Raw genomic sequence first — 25,577 nt, 5'->3', positions numbered from 1 at the left:
ATTTCAATGTGTTTGTGCAATACTTTGCCTAGGTTAGTTAGTGCTTCTTGAAAATCATAGCCATAAGGTGTAAAATCATCCATATAGATTTCCACGGCATCATGTACTAGTTCAACAAAAATACTCAAGGCTGCTCTCTAGAAAGTGGCAGGAGCATTGCATAGGCCAAAAGGAAGGACCCTATAGGAAAAAGCACCCTACGGACACATGAATGTGGTCTTATCCTAGTCTTCTGGGAAGATTTGGATTTGGTTGTACCCACTGAATCCATCTAAGAATGAAAAAAACCTCTTCCCTGCCAGGCCATCTAACACTTGGTCAATGAAGGGTAGGGGAAAATGATCCTTGTTTGTGGCTTTATTCAAATCCCTATAATCAACACAAATCTTCCATTTACCATTTTTCTTGGGAACTAACACTAAAGGAGAGACCCACTGCTCTCTGAGATAGGGTAAATGAATCCTGCATCTAGCAATTTTTTCAGTTCTTCTTTGACTGTGTCTTTAAGAGTTGGATTCATCCTCCTTTGTGGTTTCTTGACTGGCTTGCAACCTTCTTTGATGTATATGTGGTGAGTACATACTGAGGGGTGTACTTTCTTCATTTCCTTATAACTCCAAGCGAAGGCTTCTAGGTTCTCTCTCAACATGTATAGCTTTTCCTCTTCTAAAGCAGAAAGAGATTGATTAATTTTCAAAGTTTTCTCTGGGCCAAATTCTATGGTTTTGACACGGAATGGGTTGGAATCGGCCAAGCATAAGTCAATTGGATTATTGTTCTGGGTTTACCTTACTTCTTCTTCTAATGGTAATGAACTAGGATTTGGTCTTTGGAGCAGGTGTTTAATTAAGTCATCCTCATCTTGTTGTCCTCCTCCTATGGTTGCTTCCAAAACATAAAATTGGGCAGAATAAACCTCATCTTCTTCCTCCTCCTCTAACCATAAAGGTAAATCATGCTCTAGAGAAGGTTGAGAAGGAGGGTATAGGACTAATTTTTTGGACATATGGCCATTCTTAATGGTCATATTCCTAGCTCTGCAGTTAATGTAAGCATCAGTTGTGACCAACCATGGCCTCCCAAGGATGAGAGGGCAACCAGTAAGATTATCCTTAGATTGGAGAACTAGGAAATCTACAGGGTACTCCAAGGAGTCAATGGAGACCATCACATCCTCCACAATTCCCTCAAGGTTTACTGTGGAATAGTCTGCAAGTTGCAGAACTATTTTGCTCTTCCCCAATGACCCTTGGAGGTTGAGCTTGAGCATGGTGTCCTTGGTCATCACATTAATTGCAGCCCCAAGATTAATCAAAGTGTGTGGGACAATGGTGCCATTGATGTGCACATCTACTACAGGGCTTCCAGGGTCCAAATTTTTTTGACATATTACCTGCCCCAGCATTAGGTCAGAGAACTACCCAATGACATTAATGGTAGGGGCATCCCTTTTTCTTCTTCCTGGATGCTTGAAGCATTTATCCTTAATCAACTTATTGTAAATGGGAACATATTTGATTTCCTAGAGAAGGGGGATCTTTACACATTGGTTTTTCAATTCTCCTAGAAGTTTAATTTCTTCTAGGGTAGGCTCGAGTGGTTGGGCTAATCTTTCAAGAAAGGGTGGATTTAATTTAAGGTTGCTTTCCTCTCTTTCTTCCTCAACCTCCCTATGTGGAGAGGGTGGTTGGTTGTATGGGAGAACTCTCCTGGATCTTAGGTTGATCTCCTTGATTTGTATAGCATAAGTTGGGTATGATGTCTCTCCACTATATACTTGTTGAGCCTACCTATTATTTGGATTTGGTTGAGTAGGCATTTGGGGTTGTTTGGGTGGAGCAAAGTGCGGGAGTTGTGGTTGGGTAGGTGGTGGAGGCAATAGGGTTGGAACATTGTTGAATTGGGGCCTCCACCCCTAGTGTGGGGTATTCCACTGATGTTGTGGCTGAACATAAGGTTGAAATGAGTGGCTGGCTGGCTACGAATGATACTGAGATGCATAGGACCAAGGAGAGGGTGCAGATCAGGAAGGATGAGCAAGGGGTCCCCAAGAAGGTATAGTTGTGGTTTGGTTGGGTTTGTAATATGTGTGGGATGACCCTTGCATACCTTACTGGAATGGTCTAGGCCCAGGAGGTCTCCTTTGGTTAATGTAGCAAAGTTGCTCAATGACCCCTTCAGCTCCTTGATATACAACTTTGAGTCCAGGTAAAGAAAGGCACTTGTTTGTGTAGTGGTTTTCTTCACAAACTGAGAAAATCTTAATACGGTTCAATGGACATTCATTCCTAGGATGCCTCCTGGTGCATCTAGGACAAAAGATGGCCAAGGCTCTCTCTACTTCCTCTTGCTTCCTTTTGATGCTCATGGTGTCCAATCGCAAGGCAAGTGTTTGCAGCATATCACTCTTGAAATCTTCCAGCATATTTTCATTTTCACCCTTGATGGATAAGTTGCAGGATGATGTATTGGACATAGATTGACTACCCCTACCCTTTTTCCTGGCTACCCTACGATGGTTTCGAAAGACAGTCTTAATATCCTCATAGGGTAATTGATAGATATATCCTCTTGCTATCATATGTAAGGTATCCAGGAGATCCTCCCTTACTCCTCTAAGCAAGACCAACTTTAGTGACTCAGGGTCAAGTGTGCACCTGGGGATTTTGTAACTGAGTTGGAATCTTTCTTCATAGTCTTCTAAGGATTAATCCTGGCCTATGGTCATCCTTAAAATATCTTCTTTAGTATCCTTTCACCTACAGTAGTCCCTATATTTGTTGTTTAAAGTATGCTGCATCTGAGCGCAAGTTGTGATGCTATATCCAGGTAAACCCATGAACGAGTGAAATGTTGCATCCTTGAGGGTATATGGAAATAGTTTTAACTTTTTCTCATCATTTGTATAGTCATAGGTTCGGCATATAACAAAAAACTCAAATAGGAAAGTGTCAGGGTCCTCTGTGGTTAGGCCATGGAAATGAGGTATAGCAAAGGGGCTTATATTCTTCATCTTAGTGTCCCCATTGGTTTCCCTAACGGGGAAGGCACTCTTAATTCTCTCTCTATCTCCCTTGTCATGTTGGTTTCTGGCCATTGGTTCAGTAGGAATGGGTTCTTCCTCTTCTTCTTCCCTTGTAGGTTCTTCAAATATGTAAGGTTTCTCACCTAAAGGTTCTTCCACTTCATAGTCACCGAAGAAGAGAGCAAGTTGATTGTTGGGTGCAGTGGGGATATTTGTCAAGAATTTCACTAAATTGTCCCTATTCCTAAGAGGCATGAAAGGAAATGTTTTTGGGTTGGTTTTTGTAAGATTTTCTTTAAAGCTAGAAAGTATTTGTAGAATGGAAAGGAAAGCAGCTAATGACAAATGAAAGAAAGGAAGCTACTAAATTACTTTTGCAGAAATAAAACTAATGGAAGAAAACTGAAGACTAGAAGTAGAAGAAAAGAAAGTTGGAGACTAGAAAATAGAAGAAAGCAATCATTACTTCTACTTGGACACCTCCCCGACAATGGTGCCAAAAAGTGATGAGCCTAGGAATTGCAACAACAATGCTACAACTCCCAGGGATACCAACTTTACTTTTCAACCCAGCATTTGTACAAACTTGGAGGTGACAGTGCTATATGCACAAGTAGAAGTGAAGGTCTTGCTTATTGTCACTGTTTATCTGGCAAGAGACCCTAGGGGTTCCAAGCCAGACTTCTATAGGGTCAGAAGAAGCTGAATTCTTTGATGGAAGAAGAGAAAACCTAGTCTAAGAGAGAGCTACTCTACTGCAGTAATGAAGAAAGCAACATGTAATGCTAAACTACACCATAACCTAAATAACCATCTAAACATCTATGCTAACAGAATTGCTAAATCAACACTAACCTAATGGTACTGCTTAAGTTTCAGAGGTAAAGAGCATCAAACTATACTAAGGTGTAAGAAAAGAAACTTAAGCTAAATCAGTTTTCAAGCGGAAGAGCAATCGGAGGTCGAAATAAATGAAAGGACGTAAAGACGTAGTAGTGCATAGGGACCGTTAGATCGATCAACGGGCAGAAGATGGATGGTGGATATCTTATCACATGGTCTTAATCAAATAAATGGATGAACAAGGTTAATGAAACAGATGAATGGCGGACACTGTATCACGAGGAATTAAGTGAAGAGATGGGCATATAGGGTAATGAAGCGATGAATGACAAAGATCTTATCATGAAGGCTTAAATGACTAGATGGATGAATAGGGTGAACACATAGGATGAGCAACCGAGGTCTTATCATGGAGGCTAAGTCAAGATATGGACGGTGGAGATCGTATCGTGTGAAAAAGGAACGTGCGGAAATGATGCAGTGGGTTTCTAAGGCGGTAAGTAGTTTCTCACGTGCCCTCAAGGACGTAGGCAGAATTCTGAAATTTCATATGATTAGCCTTACTACACGACACATAGCATGAGAAAACCACTTTTCTTTCATGCTCTCGAGCAGATAACTGTTGAGCCCTAAAACTACCTCTCTTCTACATACTTTCCTAGACCTTTTTCCCCTCAACAATGCCTCATAAGCTATCAATGATCATTACATATTGATTAAAAGAGTGCATTTAAGTGGTTTTATAGCTATATTTTTTGTTTGCTATTTGACTTAGATTTTGTTCATCAGCTGCGGAATGCAACCACTTTCTGTAGCTGACTCATGATTCTGCGGTTGTTTTTATTGATCTCTAGGTTACAGGTGTTGGCAAGTAAAATGCGGCACGTGGACAGTTCAGGAATGAGCTGGACATGGACCAGGTCCTATCTGTTCAACAAAATTTGTAAAGGAAAGCCTTGGTCAAACGAAGGTCAAATAAGGAGTCCTACAGCAAACAGGGTTCTGTTTTTAGAATGTGAAATGTCCAAGATCGTTCCTAGATCCGTGGATCCCTTTTGATAGTTGTAGACCGTCTCCATGACGCAAATCCAACATCCACCTTTTGTAGATTGAATGATCATGGCAACCAAGATGCTAAGCTCATGGATTTTGTCTTTTTACTTGTCCTCTGCTGAAGGTTTTTCATAAAAAAAACAGTTATGTAATTTCCTCTATAAACAATGTGTTTGCAAACACATGTAGCTAGTCTTGATATAGTCTTGCTATTATTTTATATACTCTTGTCGTAGCATTAGTCCTGCTATTGTAACAAGAGGATACTTCCTCTATTTTGCAATATAAAGACTCTCTTTCTTATGACTGTGCGAGTGTAATTTCGGATTGACACCATATTAAACAAAGCCATGCAGAGGGCCCCTGCTGGCCGAGGTTTTGTTTCATTATTTCTGTAAAGCCTCATGTATCATTTTCTTATTTCCATTGTATCTATTTCATAGCTTGTTCATCTGTGTATATATTTCCTAACTCATTTATGATGTTAACATTTCATTCCTGTACATGATTTTCCAGCACTGTATATTTTTGCTAACACTGATCAGTGTGTTTTAGGATAGGTTATGCTCAAGCGTTTTCATATAATTTTTGCATCAAATAGTGACATGTGATTGGCCTCTTTGCTGACTTTGTTTTCTTAGCTTTTCAATTTCAGTTATGCTTTGATTTCAGTCTTATTTATTTGTTGTTGTTAGTTAGTTTAGATATCAAATTCTTCATGTCACTTGACGTTATCTCCAGAGCATGGCTTAACCTTGAAAAGCTACTTGGCGAGCTATCAGATTATGAGTGAAGTGATTTGATTTTACTTTCACCTCTACAATTAGATATCAGGTCCTTCATGTTATTGACATTATCTCCAGAGCCATGGCTTAACCCTGAAAAGCTACTTGGCGAGCTATCGGATTATAAGTGAAGTGACTTGATTTTACTTTCATTTGCAAGTAGGTAATTTAGATACCAAGTTCTTCATGTTATTGACGTTATCTCTAGAGCCACGGCTTAACCCCGAAAAGCTACTTGGTGAGCTGTCGGATTATAGGTGAAGTGACTTGATTTTACTTTCATTTGCAAGTAGGTAATTTAGATATCAATTCTTCATGTTATTGACGTTATCTCCAAAGACATGGCTTAACCCCGAAAAGCTACTTGGTGAGCTATCGGATTATAAGTGAAGTCAATTGATCTTACTTTCATTAGTCTGCAATTTTTGGTTTGTTTGAGTGCAATAGTTTAATTTTCATTTCTGTATTTAGATGAGCAGCAGAGAGAGTGATTTCATGATCAGTATTTCATCATTTGTTTGATTTAAATAGCTACACATTTACATTCCTGTTCAAGTACTCATTTTATCACTAGTATATTTTGAGATCCTTTGAAGTGTTAAGCTCTGGAAGTTATCATAAGGGACATAAAACCTTGTCTTGAATATATATCCATACTTTCCTTCTAAATTATTCTGAAAACTTAGGAATAGGATTTCCATTGACAATAGGAAACAAACAAAGACAAAACCCCAAAACAAAATAAAAGAAAAAAAAGTAAGAAATAGGTTGTCTTGCACAGACAGTGTGTCACACTTCATCAGTTTACGACTCCTAGATTGATAATTAATGTAGCAATTTAGGACACACTAAATTGACTAAACATTTTGGCACCATTTCCGGGGAAGTGTAACTAGGTCACTGATCTCTTACATAAAAAAAAAGAAGAAAAAATTGATAACTTCTTGAACTATGTTTTCCTCTTGCACCTAGTGTGATCTAGAGGATCAAAAAAGAGAGTTATTAGTTCAATAATTTCTTGAGTATGCTCTCTTCTTGCACCTAGTGTGATCTGGAGGATCAGAAAGAGAATTATTAACCCGAATAAATATATATATAAAATGACATGCATAGAGAAAGAGATTCTAAGGGAAGGTTCATAGCTAGGGGCCAAAAGTTTGATTTTTCACAACTCCAGCTACTTTAAGGCATAGACAAGATACACCTCCATCCCAGAATCATACCCCCAGCCTTAGGATTCCTAGAATTCAAGGGGTAGCAGCTGAATTATAAGATTCTCTCACACTATCTACTAAATCTGATCTAGGAGAAGAAACTTTCTTCACTTCTACAGGGGAACATATTGTAATCAAAGAAGTAGAATTACCTGAAGAAGAAGGAAAGGGAGAAACTCTCTCTCGTCAACCATTAATAGAAGAACCGAGTGACATCTAGGAAACTATCATGACAGAAGAAGTAGTAGATGGATTTGGAGGAGGGGGTAGAGGTAGAGGAAGAGGAAATAATACAGGTAACAATGGAGGAGGTAGAGGTAATATTGGGGGAAATAGGGAAGGAGATGACTCATTTGGATTCCCTATAGCTGATGAGGAAACCCACATGACCATGAAAAATATTTCACCACCTGTCCTCCCAAACTTTATGGGTTGCAAAGTGAGGATCCTGAAACATTTCTATTTGAATTTGAAGTCTTGTGCCGAACTTATGACTATATGGAAGACTCTCAAAAACTCAAACTGTTTCCTTCAACATTGAAAGGAGCTGCTTTGAAATGGTTCATGGGGTTAGTCACTCAATCTATTAGGACTTGGAATGATATGAAACAAATATTTTTGGATAGATACCTAGATTATTGTATGCCCACTAATCATAAGGATGAGGTATTCAAAATGATGCCAAAAAGAAGATGAAAACTTGGAGGATTTACTTGAAATATTTCAATACAACCTAAAGAGAGCGAAAATGAGTAATTTAGATGAGGAAACCTTGAAAGCCCTTCTATTGAATTCCATTATAGATGAATGGATAGATATTTTAAACATGATGGGGAAGGGAGACATTTCTCAACTCCCACTTCGTGACATAGCAGAACTATGTGTCCATATCTCAAGGAGAAAATCTAAAAATAGAAAAGGGCCTAGAGATCCTTCTATTATTAGAGCAAACAAGTCTGCAACTGGATCAGTAAGTAGGGCAGAGATTGGCAATATGCTTGATGAGTTCAAAAATGATATTCTAGGGAGCCTTAGTGAACAACTAGACACCCTTAAAATTCAAAACAAGCAGAAAGCAGAAGCCGATGCCTTGGCCATCTTTTTCCCAAAATGTAGAAAGAAACATGCTCTAAGGGAATGCCCCTTGCATGCAAAAGTTGTAGAAACATGTATGATTTTCTCATAAAGTCATGAGACCAAGGATTGTCCTTCAATTCCTGGGCTCAAAGCTGTCTTTTAGGAAGATCCAAATTCAGTAGAATCCCTTTGTTTTGTTTTAAGAAGACCTTGGCAAGGGCAACAAAATCAAGGATTTAATAATCCTATGAATTTTTAGCTCCCACCAAAATTGGAATTCTTTGCAACAACCTTGGCCCCAACCTCAAAATTCGTACCAATCATGGGCACAAGGGGTGCAAAATCCTTTTGGAATATTTTCTCAATTTTATCAATACCCTCCATATTTTCAAAATCAACAACAAAATCCACGACTTCAAAATCAGAACCCACAACTTTCATTGCCATTTCCACAACAACAATCTTCTCAACAAAATCCAAATTCTCAACTCTTGCTTCCATTTCAACAAAATACAAATCAACTACTAGCCCAGCCATTACCAAATCCCAACAACAAAAATTCTCATAATGCTTACATGGTAGAAGGACAACAATTTCCTACCTATATGATTGTTCCTCTTAATGATATTCAAATCAGATCTAATAGAGTTTTAGAAAAAACTTCTATAGATGTTCAAGAGCAAGATGCCTCTGAGGAGGATTTTCTTAGAGTCAATAAAAGTTCTGAGTAAGCATCTCCTCAAAATCCAATCATTCAAAAAGTAAAAGAAAAAGAGTCAACCCCCACAACTCCTATAGTTGAGCAACCTGCATCTGCATCCACGCCTCCTTTCCCTAAAAGATTACAAATTGACAAAGGGGTGGAAAAACAAATCTTATTGCCTGACTATGATTTCCTAGATGAATTAAAAAATGTCTATATCAAGATTCCCTTGCTACAAGCCATTAGAGAGATTCCTAATCTAGCAAAAACAATAAAGGAGTTGATTTTCAAAAGACTAGGTAGGAAACCAAGAGATACAAAAAGAATCCACCTGGCAGGAAAAATTGCAGATATCATGATGGGAAAAATTACCATGTAGAAATATGTGGATCCAGGTAGTCCAATTGTCAAGACACGCATAAATGGGATAGAAATTCCAAATACTTAGATTGACTTAGGGGCTGCTATAAACATTATGAGTAGATAGACTATGGAACAGCTTAAACTTCCTAATCTTCTTTTTACACCCACCTTACTGCAACTTTCAAATAGATCAATAATCGAACCAGATGGTGTATTAGAAGATATTTTAGTCTCCTTAGATTCTTGGGAATATCCAGTAGACTTCATGATTTTGACTCCCAAGAGTAATCTAGGAGGACACTCGCTCATCTTAGGAAGACCTAGGCTAGCCACAACTGATGCTTTCATTAGTTATAGATCTGGGGATATGTAGTTTTCTGATGGTAGTTCGACAAAGAAATTCAATTTGTATCCTCCAGCAAAATAAATTACAGAAGTAGGAGACAATGAATGGGTCGATGATGAAGATATTATACAACCTGTCTTTACTACCTCTGAAATTAGTGAAGATAGCCAAATTTTGAACACATTAGAAAATTTTGAAACATCTTCAAAATATGACCACACACAATTTCAATTAGATTCTGATATTGAATATTTTTCATCAAGGAAAATGTCTCTTTACTCTATGGAAGAGTTTGGTAGTTCTACCATCAAAATTTTTCTAGGTAAAACATTGAATATCAACAAAAATTTGGGAAAACCACAACAAGAAGAGCTAACCAGAATCTTGTAAAAACACTCTGCTACATTTGCATGGGAGTATACTGATATGAAAGGTATTCACCCTAATACCGGCATCCATCATATCTATATCGAGGAAAACAGTAGACCAATCAGACAACCTCAGAGAAGGATGAATCCAAATCTTAGGAAGATCTTGAAAGAAGAGCTCCAAAAACTACTCAATGTAAACCTCATTTACCCAATTTCAAATAGCGATGGGTTTCTCCATTGGTTTTAGTACCCAAAAGGAATGGTAAATGGAGAGTGTGCATTGATTACAGGGAATTGAATAAACAAACTTTGAAGGATCACTTTCTTTTTCCCTTTATCGATCAAGTATCAGATACATTAGCAGTCAAAAAGTACTTTTCATTTCTGGATGGTTTTAGTGGTTATAATCAAATTCAGGTAGCACCTAAGGATCAGGATAAGACCACATTTACTTTTCCATGGGGAAATTTTGCCTATCGAGTGCTTCCTTTTGGATTATGTAATTCACTCGCAACATTCCAAAGAGCAGTACTAGGAATTTTTTCTGATCTAATCCACGATTGTGTAGAGGTATATATGGATGATTTTACAATTTATGGTAATTCGTTTGAAGAGGCATTAGAAAATTTGGAAAAAGTCCTTATAATATGTAAAGAAACAAACCTTTCATTAAGCCATGAAAAATGCTTTATGATGTTTACTGAAGGTATTGTTTTAGACATCATATTTCAGGGGATGGGATTAAAGTTGATAGATCAAAAGTTGAATTCATCTCCAAATTACCTATTCCAAATTGTCAAAAGGATTTTAGAAGTTTTTTGGGATTTAATGGATATTATAGAAGATTTATAGAAAACTTCACCAAAATAGCATCTCCACTCTTTAAGCTACTTACAAAAGACTGTGAATTCAAATGGGGTCCTGATTGCCAATCAGCATTTGAAACTTTGAAAACAAGAATATCTGAAGTGCCTATCTTGAGAGGACCAAATTGGAAACTTCCCTTCCATATTTCTACAGATGCTTCCGATACAGCTCTAGGGGTTGTGTTGGGACAAAAATATTTAGTTCCTTATGCCATTTACTATACCAGTAAAATTTAACTCTCATTGATTTGAATTATACTGTGACTAAAAAAGAGTTATTAGCCGTGATTCATGCAATCAATAAGTTCAGACATTATATAACAAGCTATGAAACTTTTATTCATACTGATCATTCTACAATTAGATATCTAGTGAACAAACCCATTACTAATGGCAGAGTTACAAGGTGGCTCCTACTTTTACAGGAATTCAATATTACTATGTTAGATAGACCAGGGAAACAAAACACAGTAGCTGATTTCTTGTTTAGTATTCAGAATATTAAAGAAGATTCTCCTGTAGAAGACAAGTTTCCTGATGAATATTTATTTGTAGTAATTGCTAAGACTCTTTGGTACACAGATATAGCTAACTATCTGGTTACAAGGAAACTACCTCCACATTTATTTCCTAGTGAAGGGAGAAAGATTATTCAGGGGAGTTCAAAATATTCATGGATTTATAATGAATTGTTTAAGGGAGGGCTAGATCTTGTGATCAGAAGATGTGTTAGGGAAGATGAAATGCCTGATATTCTAAAAGCATGTCATGATGAACCATGAAATGGACACTTTTCTGACAAGAGGATAGCCTATAAAATCCTTTCTTTAGGATATTATTGGTCGTCCCTCTTCAAAGATGCAAAACAATATGTCAAACGATGTGACAACTACCAAAGAGTAGGGAAGCCCACTCTCTCAAATGAGATGCCATTACAACCACAGGTACTCATCGAACCCTTTGAAAAATGGGCTTTAGACTTTATTAGACCTATTAATCCACCATCTAAACAGAGAAAGTATATATTGGTATGTAATGATTATGTCACTAAATGGGTAGAAGCCAAAGCATTATTTTCTACTACTGAGCACTCAATTGTTAGTTTTCTTTATGAGGATATTTTTACTCTCTTTGGTGTTCCAAGAGAAATTGTGACAGATCAGGGAGGTCAATTCACATCCAAACTAGTGGAGAAGTTGATGGAAGATTACAAGGTCAAGCACAGAAAGTCTACTTCTTACCATCCACAAGCAAATGGTCAAGTGGAGTTCACAAACAAAGTTATTGAAGGATTCATTATAAAGATTGTTCATCTACACTAAAGAGATTGGGCAGAAAGGCTTCCTAAAGCCTTATGGGCCTACGAAACTACATGGAGGAACACAACAGGAAATTCTCCCTATGAACTTGTTTATGGGAAAGAAGTTCTGCTCCCCATTGAGTTCCAAGTTAGAACCTTCAAGATGGTAGTTTAATTGGGAATGGATCTATCAGAAGCTCAAAAGCATAGATTGGAGCAGTTGAATGAACTAGATGAGATCATACAAGACGCAATCCTAAGAACTGATCTAGTTCAATATCAAAGAGCTAAGTGGCATGACAAATACATCAAGGAGAAAAAGTTTCAAGAAGGAGATTGGGCATTGCTATTTGATTCCAAGTTCAAAGATTTCAAAGGTAAATTTCAGACTCATTGGCTTGGGCCATACAAGATTGAAGAAGTTTTTAGTAATGGAGCAGTAAGAATCAAAACCATTGATGAATATCAAACTCCTCTCATTGTGAATGGTCACAGATTGAAGATCTATCATAATCCACTCTCAAAGGAGGAATTTGTCAAAATCTTTCAAGATAATTTTGCAATAAGGTTGGTGAATAATAATCCTTCTTCTCCACCAGCCTAGTCTTTGTTCTTTTCATTATTTCTTAAAAAAAAAAAATTGTATAAGCCTGAAAACCAATCATTGATTAGCAGTCTTATACAAAAAATACAGGGCGAAAATCAAAAACTTCCGATGCCCTATATTTTCCAAAAAGGAAATCCCTCTCATTTCATTCATAGTTGTTCCATTTCATGTCATTTCACTTCACTTCGTTCCATTTCATCATCACATTTCACCAATAAAAAGTTCTTTCATGTCCAGTTTTCATATATCATTCATTCAATCATCACACATTTCCATCTATCTCCATTCAGTCATATGTTCACTGTGTTAGTTTCCGCAGCTGAATTCTGATTCTGTAGCTAATACTCTGTTACTCAGCACTGATAATCAGATGTTAGCCAAATAATGATAAAAACCAAATGCGAGAATGGAAGAGAAAGATATTTTGAAGATGTTATCACCTAAAGCACCAACAAGAAGTAGCCAATCAAAGGTCAGTGGATGGAAGTGGTAAGATTCTAAGGTATGAGAAAAATTTATTTCAAATAGCATTTTAAAGAACATAATCTATATAGTTGTGAAACCACCAGCTCCATTATGTGTAATGATTCGCATTGATAGCTTTCATAACTCCTCCATTACCTTTTCATAATTCCACCACGAAATCCACATCAATTTCTAACGGCCTCATGATCCACCTCCGAATCTAACTCATACTTAATTGTATGTCTGCATTACACCTGTTCAACCGAGTAATTATGAAGAAGTAATCTATTTGACCACGACGCTTATCTTCCGCACAAATCCACAGTCGTTTTATGAACGTGCTAACGTCCACTCCGCATCCATTTAATTCAAAGTTCTACCAGACCCACTCTGTTATTGAAGATTGCGTTTGTTAGTACTGGCATGTTTATACAAGCCTCCGCTCTGTGAACTCATTTTCACTGCATGTTCTGTGTCCTTTTGTTTTACAACTACTAGTTTGCTCCACAATCCTTCTCCATCGTCTTCTCACACAATCGTTCCACCTCCATCAATCCAACACCTACAGGCCATCACCCATAGAGGTATTTTTAAGGCAGGAGGAATGAATGGGCCTTCTGGTAAGAATGGAGCCAGACGTGCCTAAATTCATGGAGGGTTATCCATAGTTTAAAAGCATATTAAGGAAGGCATGGTGGCTGCAATTCATCCAGAAATTCAAAGGTCACAATAAAGAAGTCACAAAGACATTTGCAAGGTCTTTTAATGGCGTGGAAGGTGAGGTTGGAGATCTCTATTTTTCAGTCACAGAGGCATCCATTGCAACAGCAACAGAGCTCCCACTGGAGGGGGAAAGTGGTTCAAAAACAAAGACTTTGATGAGAGGCCTTGGAGGATTATCTTGCATAATCCAGGTATGGATATAACCATTTTCAAATGTGGAATCCCCGTCTCTTCTCTAGAGGAAAAGTGGACTAGTTTATTATTCACAATTCAGAAGTTTATTACATGTGAAGGACGGTTTGGGTCCATGTATATGTACCACATCAGGTTACTAATGAATTTTCTAGAAAACAAAACAATCAATTTGCCTTATTTCCTATTTGGTAGCCTAAAAAAGATGTCCAAAACTATACAAAAGAATCTGAATGATGTAGAGCCTCACCTTTACCATCACAACCTTGTTAAAATTCTGATTGAAAAACAATTGAAGGAAAGAAAGGACACTTGGGAATAGTTCTTGATTAGAAACTTCTTTCAGGACCCACCTGAAACACCTGAAAGTAGCTCAGCAAGGAAATGTAGGAGAAGGAAAACAAGTTTGAACATTCAGGATACTCCTACTAACATAGCTAAAGAAACTAGTAAGGAAGAGAAGTTGTCTGAAAGTAGGAAAGAAAGAGCTGAGGTTAGGAAGCAAGGGAAACTAAAGGGGAAAATAAATATTGAAGTTGTCTATCAAACCCCAGAACCATCCTCAGAAGAGGATCAAATACTTTCTGAAAGACTAATCTACCTTAAAGAGCAATCAACTACAACAAAGGGAAAAGGGAAAGAAAAACAGAGTGCAGAGAAAGGATACACTAGCTCACAAAATCTGAGGAGCTCTAGACTTAAGGGTAAACTAAAGAAAGTACAAACTAAAGGGGTCCACTTCATGGACTTAGGAGGGGAAACACCATAACAATCTCCAGCAATCCCTCCTCGCCATAGCCCACAACATTCTCCTTTTTCTCAACCAGATTTTGAGATCAGTCCTTCTCAACCAGATTTTGGGGCCAGTCCAAGAAAGGCTACACTTGAAATAGATCCAACCCAGCAAGAGATGTATGATTTTATTGAATCGTTGGAGAAGACTGCAACAAATCAAGGCACTTCATCTACTCAGACTAATACAGCCCAGGAAGTTTTAATCCAATCACTAAAACATGAAGTTTTTGAACTGGAAGTTCTGAATAGACACATCAAAAGAGAAAATGAAACATTGAAAGAACAAAGTAGGTTGGATAAAATTATCCACAACAACACCATGTTGCATCTTGGGCCGTGACAGAAGAAAAATAGGAAATTGAAGAAAAAGAGCAGGAAGTTGAGCAGAGCTCTTATTAACCTCAAATACAGGTGCCTAATGAGGAAGCCTAGGATGACAGCGGTACCAAGGAAGAATAAAAGAAGGCTGAATGTATTAGCAAAGGTCTCAGAACAAATGAACTGAAGGAAGGATGGTCATAGTTTTGGTTGCATGAGGACGTGCAACACCTTCACAATGGGGGTATGTTGAGACCTAAAAATACCTCTCTTCTACATACTTTCCTAAACCTTTTCCACCTCACCAGTGGCTCATAAGCTATCAAAGATTATTATATATTGATTATAAGAGTGCATTTAAGTGGTTTTCTAACTATATTTTTTGTTTTCTATTTGACTTAGATTTTGTTCATCAGATGCAGAATGTAGTCACTTTCCGTAGCTGACTCGTGATTCCGCAACTGTTTTTATTGATCTATAAGTTACAGGTGTCGGCAAGTAAAACGAGGCATGTGGGCAGTTCAGGAATGAGCTAGACATGGACCAGGTTTTATCTATTCAGCCAAATTCGTAAAGGAAAGCCTTGGTCAAACGACAACCAAATAAGGAGTCCTACAGCAAACAGGTTTCTGTTTTCAACACGTGAAAGGTCCGAGACTATTCCTAGATCCTTGGATCCCTTTTGACAGATGTATATTGAATGATCATGGCAACCAAGATGCTAAGCTCACGGGTTCTGTCTTTTTACGTGTCCCCTACTAAAGGTTTTTCATAAAAAATAGTTATGTAATTTCCTCTATAAATAATGCGTTTGCGAACGCATGTAGCTAGTCTTGATATAGTCTTGCTGTTAGTTTATATACTATTGTCGTAGCATTAGTCCTGTTGTTGTAACGAGAGGATACTTCCTCTGTTTTACAATATAAAGAATCTGTTTCTTATGACTGTGTGAGCGTAATTTTGGATTGACAACGTATTAACCAAGGCCGTGCAGAGGGCCCCTACTAGCTGAGGTTTTGTTTCTTTATTTCTGTAAAGTCTTCATGTATCTTTTTCTTATTTCCATTGTAAATGTTTCATAGCTTGTTCATCTGTGTATATATTTCCTAATTCATTTATGATGTTAATGTTTCATTCCTGTACATGAGTTACCAAAACTGTATATTTTTTCTAACACTGATCAATGTGTTTCAGGATAGGCTATGCTCGAGCGTTTTCATATACTTTTTGCATCAAATAGTGACATTTGATTGGCCTCTCTACTGACTTTGTTTTCTTAGCTTTTCAATTTTAGTTATGCTTTGATTTTAGTCTTATTTATTTGTTGTTGTTAGTTAGTTTCGATATCAAATTCTTCATGTCATTTGACGTTATCTCCAGAGCCATGGCTTAACCCCGAAAAGCTACTTCGCGAGCTATCAGATTATGAGTGAAGCGATTTGATTTTACTTTCATCTTTGTAATTTGATATCAAGTTCTTCATGTTATTGATGTTATCTCCAGAGCCATGGCTTAACCCCAAAAAGCTACTTGGCGAGCTATCAGATTATAAGTGAAGTAACTTGATTTTACTTTCATTTGCAAGTAGGTAATTTAGATCTCAGGTTCTTCATGTTATTGACGTTATCTCGAGAGCCATGGCTTAACCCCGAAAATCTACTTAGCGAGCTATCGGATTATAAGTGAAGTGACCTAATTTTACTTTCATTTGCAAGTAGGTAATTTAGATATCAATTCTTCATGTTATTGACGTTATCTACGGAGCCATGGCTTAACCCTAAAAAGCTACATGGCGAGCTATTGGATTATAAGTGAAGTCAATTGATTTTACTTTCATTAGTTTGCAATTTTTGGTTTGTTTGAGTGCAATAGTTTAATTTTCATTTTTGTATCCCTGTAAACTTATTAATTAATGAATTAATTAATTAATTAATTAAATTAATAAATTAATAATGTAAATAAATGAATAAAACATATTAATAAAGAATACATAATTAAATTAATTAATTTGATTAATCAAACAAATTAATTTATTATTTAACCAAATTAATGAATCAATGGAACCAATTATTTAAAATAGAATTAAACATAATAATTAATTCTATAGATAATAAAATTATTCGATTAAGTTATCCCCTTGAATTAATTAATTAATTAATTAAATAATAATAATAATAATAATAATAATAATAAATAATAAATAATTTAATTAATTAATTAAATAAAAAGATAAGAGCCGACCTATTTTCTTATTTCTTTTGTTTAATAACTTATATATATACCCTAATTATAGCTCATGGATACATCATTATGATTTTAAGAATATCTATTGACGCATTCTCCCCTGATGATGGACTCACTTGGTAGTCCAAAACGTTGGGTTCATAAAACTCTACAACAGGTCATTCCTCCTCTCTCTAAAAGAGACAATGATTTCATGATCAATATTTCATCATTTGTTGGATTTAAATAGCTGCACATTTACATTCTTGTTCAAGTACTCATTTTATCACTAGTATGTTTTGATATCCTTTGAAGTGTTAAGCTCTAGAAGTTATTATAAGGGGAATAAAACCTTGTCTTGAATCTATATCCATACTTGCCTTCTAAAGTATTCTGAAAACTTAGGAATAGGATTTCCATTGACAATAGGAGACAAACAAAGACAAAACCCCAAACAAAATAAAATTTAAAAAAGTATGAAAGAGGTTGTCTTGCACATACAGTGCGTCACACTTCATTAGTTTACGACTCTTAGATTGACAATTAATGTAGCAATTTAGGAAATACTAAATTGACTAAACAATAACGATCATGCAATAATCTGCACGAGATTGGATGATATCCATTGGATCAGGCAGGGCTGATCAACAGTGGAGATCGGCCAAGCAAGTTGGCGATTGAGTGACGCAATAGCTGTCGAATCAGGCGAGGCAGATCAACGATAGATGTTTAAAGTGCATAAAGTGTTTAGGTGATGTGATAGCCATCAGATCAAGAGACTGATAGATGGTGGAGATTAAAGTGCATAAAGTAAGTGAAAGACTTCACGTGAGGCAACAGTTACAAAAAATAATGAATCAGATGGTCATTGTGAAGGTGTGTTGTGGGTCGAACAACGAGGAAGCGATGCATGAATAACGTGTTGAAGTTGTTTTTTAAATGAAAACGACAAGAAAACACACTGAGGGTGAACGAGTAACAACATCAAACGATGAACTCCATAGCTCATGCAAGAACCAGAAACCTATGTTTTTGGGGTTGTTGAAGGATCTCTTCCTCAAGTCATGGTCCCAGAGGGAGGAGATGAGGCTGAGACACCTACGAGAAACCTTATGGTGGTATTTTTCTCCTAGCTAACCTATGAACTGAAAGAAGGCATAAATGGAAGTAAAGTGAAGCACAACACAGATGAATAGAACTAGAAATCTATTTAAACAAATGAACAGAAACATGAATCTATGATACTTAAGCAAATGAACAATGAAAACCAGTAAACTATGCTAGCATACATGTATAGTAAAGAGGAGATTTGGCTGCTCGAGTCGGGCCCTAACCTAAGAGCTTCCATCCTCTGAATTAACTCAGAGCAGGCTTAAAACATAACTCATTTTCAATATGAAAACCATGGATTACATAACAAACTGTCACAAGTCTTGCAACTTAGAAATAAAGCAGAGTTTTTACAATAGAAGTCTGAATCATACTGAGGTCCTAAGCCTCTCTATTTATACATCTCAAGTATCTAACGATTTCCTTCCAATTAGGGAGGCTTGGCTCCCAACTCAAGAAAAACAGGTTTATGTCCCTTTCTCTTGCTCGGCTCTCTTCTAGTCTTTAAAGTGATGGTTGTTTGAACTTCGAGCTGATGGAGTAATATTCAATTGGAGGGGTTGTAAATGAGGAGGATTTACCTCCTATAATTACTCTCCCTTGTCCCATTTGAGTTTTTACCAAGGTCTTTGCCACAGTTCCTTGCTTTTACCCTTTATTCCTTTATTCCTGCATTACATGCACATTAGACCACAAAGCAAAATATGCAACTCTAACTCATCTCATAAACAAAATATAATCAAAATTATGCAATAAGTTTTGAGAATAGTTGGTTTGACTAATCTAGGAGGTGAATTAAGGCCAATGAAGGCCCACATAATTAGCCAATTATGACGCTCATCAACGAGGTGGATGATTGCTCTTGTGAAAGTATAAATGGAATGAATGAAGATGATGATAAAACCTCGTTGTGAGATTCAGATGGTGTTTTCTTAGCTTTCTTACTGCTTGGGAGAGGAAATTCGAACAAATGGATTCCGAACTTTTCACTTTGTGCTCTAGTTAACCATTGAGATGGGGTGAACTGAGAGGTAACACTAACCTGGGATAACTCATATTCTTCTAAAATTTATGATAAAATTTTTGGACCCCTCTCTAAGTACATGATACGAGTTTAAATACTTAAACTATAAAACTAAAAATAGATTATTACAAAAATATTTGAGGAGGTTTAAAAGACTTACCTTAAATTATGCAAAAATAAAATCAAAATAGAAATAAACATGGTGACTAACTATCCTTCATTTGATCCTTTAGATCACAAATGTCCATCATGGGCTTGAGATGTGTTGGTTGGCCGACTTCAGCATTCAACTGTCCAGCGAATACAACATCGGTCAGTGTTGGTGCCATTTTCTTCGTAGAAGTGGTTAGGCATCGCAGGGTCATCCATAGATGTGAGGTTTTAACAAATGTTGCCAATATGATTCCAAGTTTAGCCTAGTCGTCTTCCTTATCACTTCTGCTTTTTCTTCTGTTTCCTGTTTCCACTATAGTTCAAGTTGTTTCGCATTAGGAAGGAAACCTGGAATGGAATCTGCCACAAGGTTGGCACTATGTAAATTTTCATTGATATTTTCTATGACAATGTTAGTTGCTGCTACCACGTCTATTGTTGCCTTTTCTGCTTCTTCAAGCCAAGAATCCCAGCTCGCAAATAGGATTTATTTATGCAATTCTTCTAGTTTAGGCAAGTCAGCTTTTCTCCCATCTTTTTTATTCTGCCAGGAGATGAAATCAGAGACATTTTTAAAGATCTCATCATATTCAAGTCTCATCTCCACCACTTGACTTGTCAATTTATCACTTGTTTCTCAATAATATTTTCATTTTGAAATCATTTCACACAATAATTCTTTCTAGTGCATCAGCTGGGAGTTAAGACCGAGTGCTTCGGTAACAAATTGATCAATTTTTGGATCATCTTTGTGTAGATCAGTTATTGCCTGTATTTTTGCTTCCTTCTTGGCTAAGATGGTTCGATTTTCTATTTTCATCTACTTGAATTCTCGTTGTAGCTTGGCTAACTGTATCTCTGCTTGCTGGTCAAATTTTGCTTACTGTAATTGTTGCTCAAGTGACATTATTTTATCTTCTTTTTCTCTAAGCAACATTTTTACTTATGTTTCTTTTTTCATGGTCGTTGTAGCATAAGCACCTGCAAACTATGAGAGTCTAGTAATATTGGCAGATGGGTCAAGAGGTGAGTCTTTCCAGAGAACATCGATTGGTTCATTTTCAGGGGTAGTAGCAGCTGTAAAGTCCAACTTCCTTTTCTTTCTTTGTATTTTCACCACAGGCTTATGTTGTGGGCTATAAAACACATCTAGAGGGGGAATTTCTTCAATTCTCAAAACTATTTTGGAGGTGGGGTTAACATGGATGTGTTCTACCTCTTATGTATTTACAATCTCTTCGGCTGTAATTTCCTGAGTTGTTTTATGTTGTGGAGTTTGCAACTCTGGCGTTTGTTCCTCTGTGTTGAGACTTTTATTAAAATTGTCCCACTCTTCCTCTAAATAAATTACCAAGGGTTTTATTGGCTATGTGGAGGTGGCAAGGATTTTATCCTGCTTGCTGACTAAATTTTCTTCAGCTATCTTCTGTGTAGATTGGGTTGTATCCTTTACTGTCTCCATGCTTCTGGTTTTCCCATTTTGTGATGACTTCTGTGATTCCCTGGTAGATTTGTCTAGGCATTCTACTCTAGAATCATTTTAGAATTTTCTTTGGCTTCACCTTCTATAGTCACACTAGGAGTAGGCTCCCTTATTCGTTCAATCAATAATTGGTCCAATGGGACCTTTCCTATCCTCGTTTTTGTGTAGCTGTAAATTTTTCCAGATCTTCACAGTCAAAAATTAATTATGCCATATGATTCACCTATGTGAAGGTGTTTTTCTGCAAAAATATGTCATCAAAGGAATCTTCCTCATTACTGAATACTTTTATCTTCACTAAAGTGGTGAAATTTTCGACAGTGCTGAACAAGTCATATTGTCTTCCAGAGAATTTGGGTAATCACAGAGATAACATATTCTCTGCTTCTCTAAATGCATGCCCTAGGTCGTGCAATGCAAATGATCCAGACTGTAAAGGGAATGTAGGCAAGATGGCCTTTTTTGATTCCTTTAAAATCTTGCTTATCCCTCCCTCACTAGTTCTTTGATAAGCTATCTCTCTAGCCATCAATTTGTCTACAACATAGTATGGGAGGACATGGGGGGAGGTGATGCTACCAAAAACCCTGATATACGTAAATGCTTCCTCCCCAAACCATCTGGCCACCGGGAGGATATCTACATTAGCTTCTTGGGAAAACCTGGGGGCATCTCGATTATAAAGGCACTTGTGAATAGGGAGAATAACTCCATGACAAATCTTGAAAAAATGTGGTTGAAAGTTGGATTCCCACATGTCCTTATTGTATATGTGAATGGGAAGTGGATTTCGAATAGTCCATTTCCATCCCATGATAGGGAATTTTGAACTAAAACAAATTGCATCCATTACATAGGCGCTCATAAAAAATGGAGGGTAATCCCTCGAAGCAAGAATTCTTTTCCTTCTATACTTAATATTTTTTTTTTCTAAATTGTGAGACAAAATTTGTGCCCAATTCATTACAATTGTGTTAATAGCTACATCTATTAATGAAAACCACAATGGGGAGAACGTAGTACTATCAGATCTATCAAATAGTCTACATAACATGGGCACTGCAAAACTATGATGGGGACAAATAGACGAAGTAGTGTACATACCGTTTTTTTCTTGATTTTTTCCCCATTATTTGAGCAGGCCTGGGTGTAGTCTGTTGGTTCATCGTTATCTTTGGAAAACTTCTCAACAAACTGCCTGTTGTAGATGACTTGTGGCTCTGGTAGGTGGTACATAAGCCGTAGGTTTTTGGGGTAAAAGATCCCATGACCTCCTGGCTTCTTGTCTTGAATTCTCTGTATGAAATGTTGGCTTCATCAATAACCCATTTAACCATGTTGGTATAAGGTATTATATTCGGGCGCACAACTATGCGGTGAAAAAATGAGCATGCCGTCTCTAACATGGAAGCATCTGAGTAATCATGTTTGTCAACTGTAATCTTTGTTTCCAGAACCATTGGATGCTCTTCCTCTAGTATATTATACATGACCTCCCATGTATAGGTTCCTCCCTCTGTGTTGCATGTAGTATCGGTAAATAGAGGAGTCATTTCTGAATTCTCAGAGACAACTACCTTGCATTTCTTCACCGTTGTTCTCAATGATTTGCTCTGTGGATTTTCCCTTAAAGTGAAGAACAACAACTATTGGATACACAAATATTATAATGAACATAAAATGAAATAATGCAGATAACTTGTAAAGGTGATAAAAGGAGTTTTATTCAAACGCATGTAAGAAGATATCATATCATGCTAAATGGCTTTTCACACATAAATGCAGTTATCTCTTACTAAATACTCACTAATGCTTCGTTATCCCTTAGCTTTAATGCTCATAAATGTCTACATCGTAAAATGAGAAGAAAGCTTCTAGGGTGGCGAGCCTTTGGACTAGGATGATGGAGATTGTGCGATTTGCGAAGCAATATCGCAGATCGCAATATCGCATTACCTTTTTTGCCTTTCTTACCTCCTCTTTTGTTTCTGCGAGATGCAAGATGCAAGCCACTCATTAATCATTTCATAGCATAACTACTTGCTAGGTTTATCTATGTAAAAGACCCTTTTTAATGAGTGGTGGACCTAAAAAATTGGCTTATGATATATTTAAGGAGTGTGTGCAGGTCTTGATCACATTTCACAATATTGGCTAGTGGTAAGTTTGCGGTGTTCGTTTGAATTCCAGAAATGGAATGTGATAAAGGTTATAACACCATCACAATTTTGCATCTCGCATGTTTCTCAATAACCTTTTTAAGGCGGGTCCTTTATGAGCGGTGTCATGTGATGCAAGACTAAGCCTAAAAAGCTTAAGGACTTAGTTTATGTTGGTTTTATGATAGTTTCGAGCATAGAATCTTTATTTAATTATTTTACTTGATTTTTGAGGGCTAGAAATGTCTTTTAGTGGTGCTTAATCATGCTATATGTGGGTAGGTAAGCATCTAGTAGTTTTCTAAAAAAGGGGGATTTGATTGATATCTTTGCTTTATTCCAAAAAATAAAAGAAATGTCTAAATGCTAAGTTTTGTTTTTTGGATAGATTTTTTAAAGGGTCCCCATTTATTAATGTAATATTAACTACTATCATTAATAAATAGGGGGGTTGTTGAATAGCAAAACACCTTTGTGCAATGAAAACAATGAATCTTGAGTACTTGACAAAGCAAGACAAAGTGCTATGTAAGGTTGGTGGGGAGGCTCCATAACAGGCTAAGGAAAATTTTTGGAGGGTGATTGTAGCTGCTACAACAAGGGTATATTGGTGCACAAGAAATATATGTTTTTGGAGTTTTATTTTCATCTCTGGTATTGATCCACCACCAGCAGGACTCGCCAGTACCCTCCTGGAGTCACTTTAGAAACACAATCATTGCTCCACTGCCAACAATCTTGGAAAGTACCCCATGAGATTTACTTGCTTCACCTCTCTGCAAAAGACGTATTTCTTTTCTTTTACCTTTATCTTATTTTTTCATTTTTTTCTCTTTTCAAAGAACTGTGCATAGGCACTTATTTATTTCATGACGCGGAAGAGGGATCCCAACTTATTGAGAGCAGAAGAGGTTGTCCCTTCAAAGAAGGATGTTTATATATATATATATATATGACATACTTTTTAAGGTTTTATGCCTCACCTTACTCTACTTGACTTAGTTGACAAGGGTTAATCGAATATAGAAAACCTATTAGAGTAGGTTGTACTAGTTAAAGTGCAAGCATTGCGATTTCACCAAGACTAACCCTAAAGGGAATGTATTTTCCATCAGGCTATCATTGACTAAAATAAATGCAATATCTTGATAAGGAGAGGGAATAGACAGATAACCAAAAGTTGATAGTTGTACACGTCATCTTGTATTTCACCCTGCTTGTCTTAAGAAGTCGAACACGGTTTCATGGGGAAACTAATCCTAAGGGTGAAAAAAACAAACAAACAAGCAAAGGAAAGAAGTAAAATGAAAGTGAAATGAAGTAAGAAAAACAAAAGTAGGAAATAAAACACTTCTCCTACTCCTACGATGAACTAGAAATATATTCAAGAAAACCAATTGACAAGAAAGATGAAACAATGCAAACAAAAATGTTTGATGTTTGAATGCGTCTATAGAAAAGAAAATATTGAAAACACATGAAAGGAATTCTACAAATGAATCACAGTGTTGTGTAACATTTTGCATGGATGAGAAACATATACACTCCTTCGAACGTAAAAAATGAGCAAACATGAATAAAGAAGAAAATTTTTCTTTCACAATAGTGCTTTCTGCATATGACTCCTCCAATGCATGAGGGATAGATTGTGTGATTCCAGTGGAGAATGTGAAAAATATAAACTAGATTGGTTTTCAATGTAAACAAGAGAGTGATGAGGAGCCTGGGGTGATTCAACAAATTTCTAATCAAAAGTGGAACTGACTCCAAGGCTACGATAACCTGACATAACCATCAACTTGGGCTGAAGTGCCTCGACAACTTGAGGGGTTTCTACCTCAACAAAAGATTTATCGTCAAAGACCGATGGCTTAGAAATATGAATAGCAGGTGAACTAGAATTTTGACTAGATGAAAGAGTGAAAATATGACAACAACCATGATCAAAAAAATAAATATGGAAACTGACATCCTCATGATGTGAAAGAAAAATTTTCACCCTCTGATTTCTGGAAATGAAATATGAGAGATTAAGTAGATTTAGGAAGAAATATTTGTCCTCTCTGTAATCAAATGAAAGATTGACATCTAGCATGTTCTGTGAATGATCATAAGTAGAAACATTTGGGGTGAAATTCTCACAAGAAAATCAAAAAAGGAAGAATCGTTAAAGATGTCAGGATAAAGAAGACGAGGTCTGGATAGGAGTTCACCCTTCACTACAATGTATTCTTTAGATTCGCACACATACTCATCCAAAATGATAGTGCGGGTTGGATGCTCAACAACAACTCCATGCATAACTTGATCCTCGTGAAAACCACATGTGGAATATGAAACATATAAAAAAAAACCAAAATCTGGAGGATCAAAGGAACC

The sequence above is a fragment of the Pinus tabuliformis genome, chromosome 8, assembly GCF_031772625.1.
Source record: "Pinus tabuliformis cultivar Carrire ecotype Pingquan chromosome 8, CPIR1, whole genome shotgun sequence".
Taxonomy (NCBI): Eukaryota; Viridiplantae; Streptophyta; class Pinopsida; order Pinales; family Pinaceae; genus Pinus; species Pinus tabuliformis.
This window is presented reverse-complemented; position numbering follows the sequence as displayed.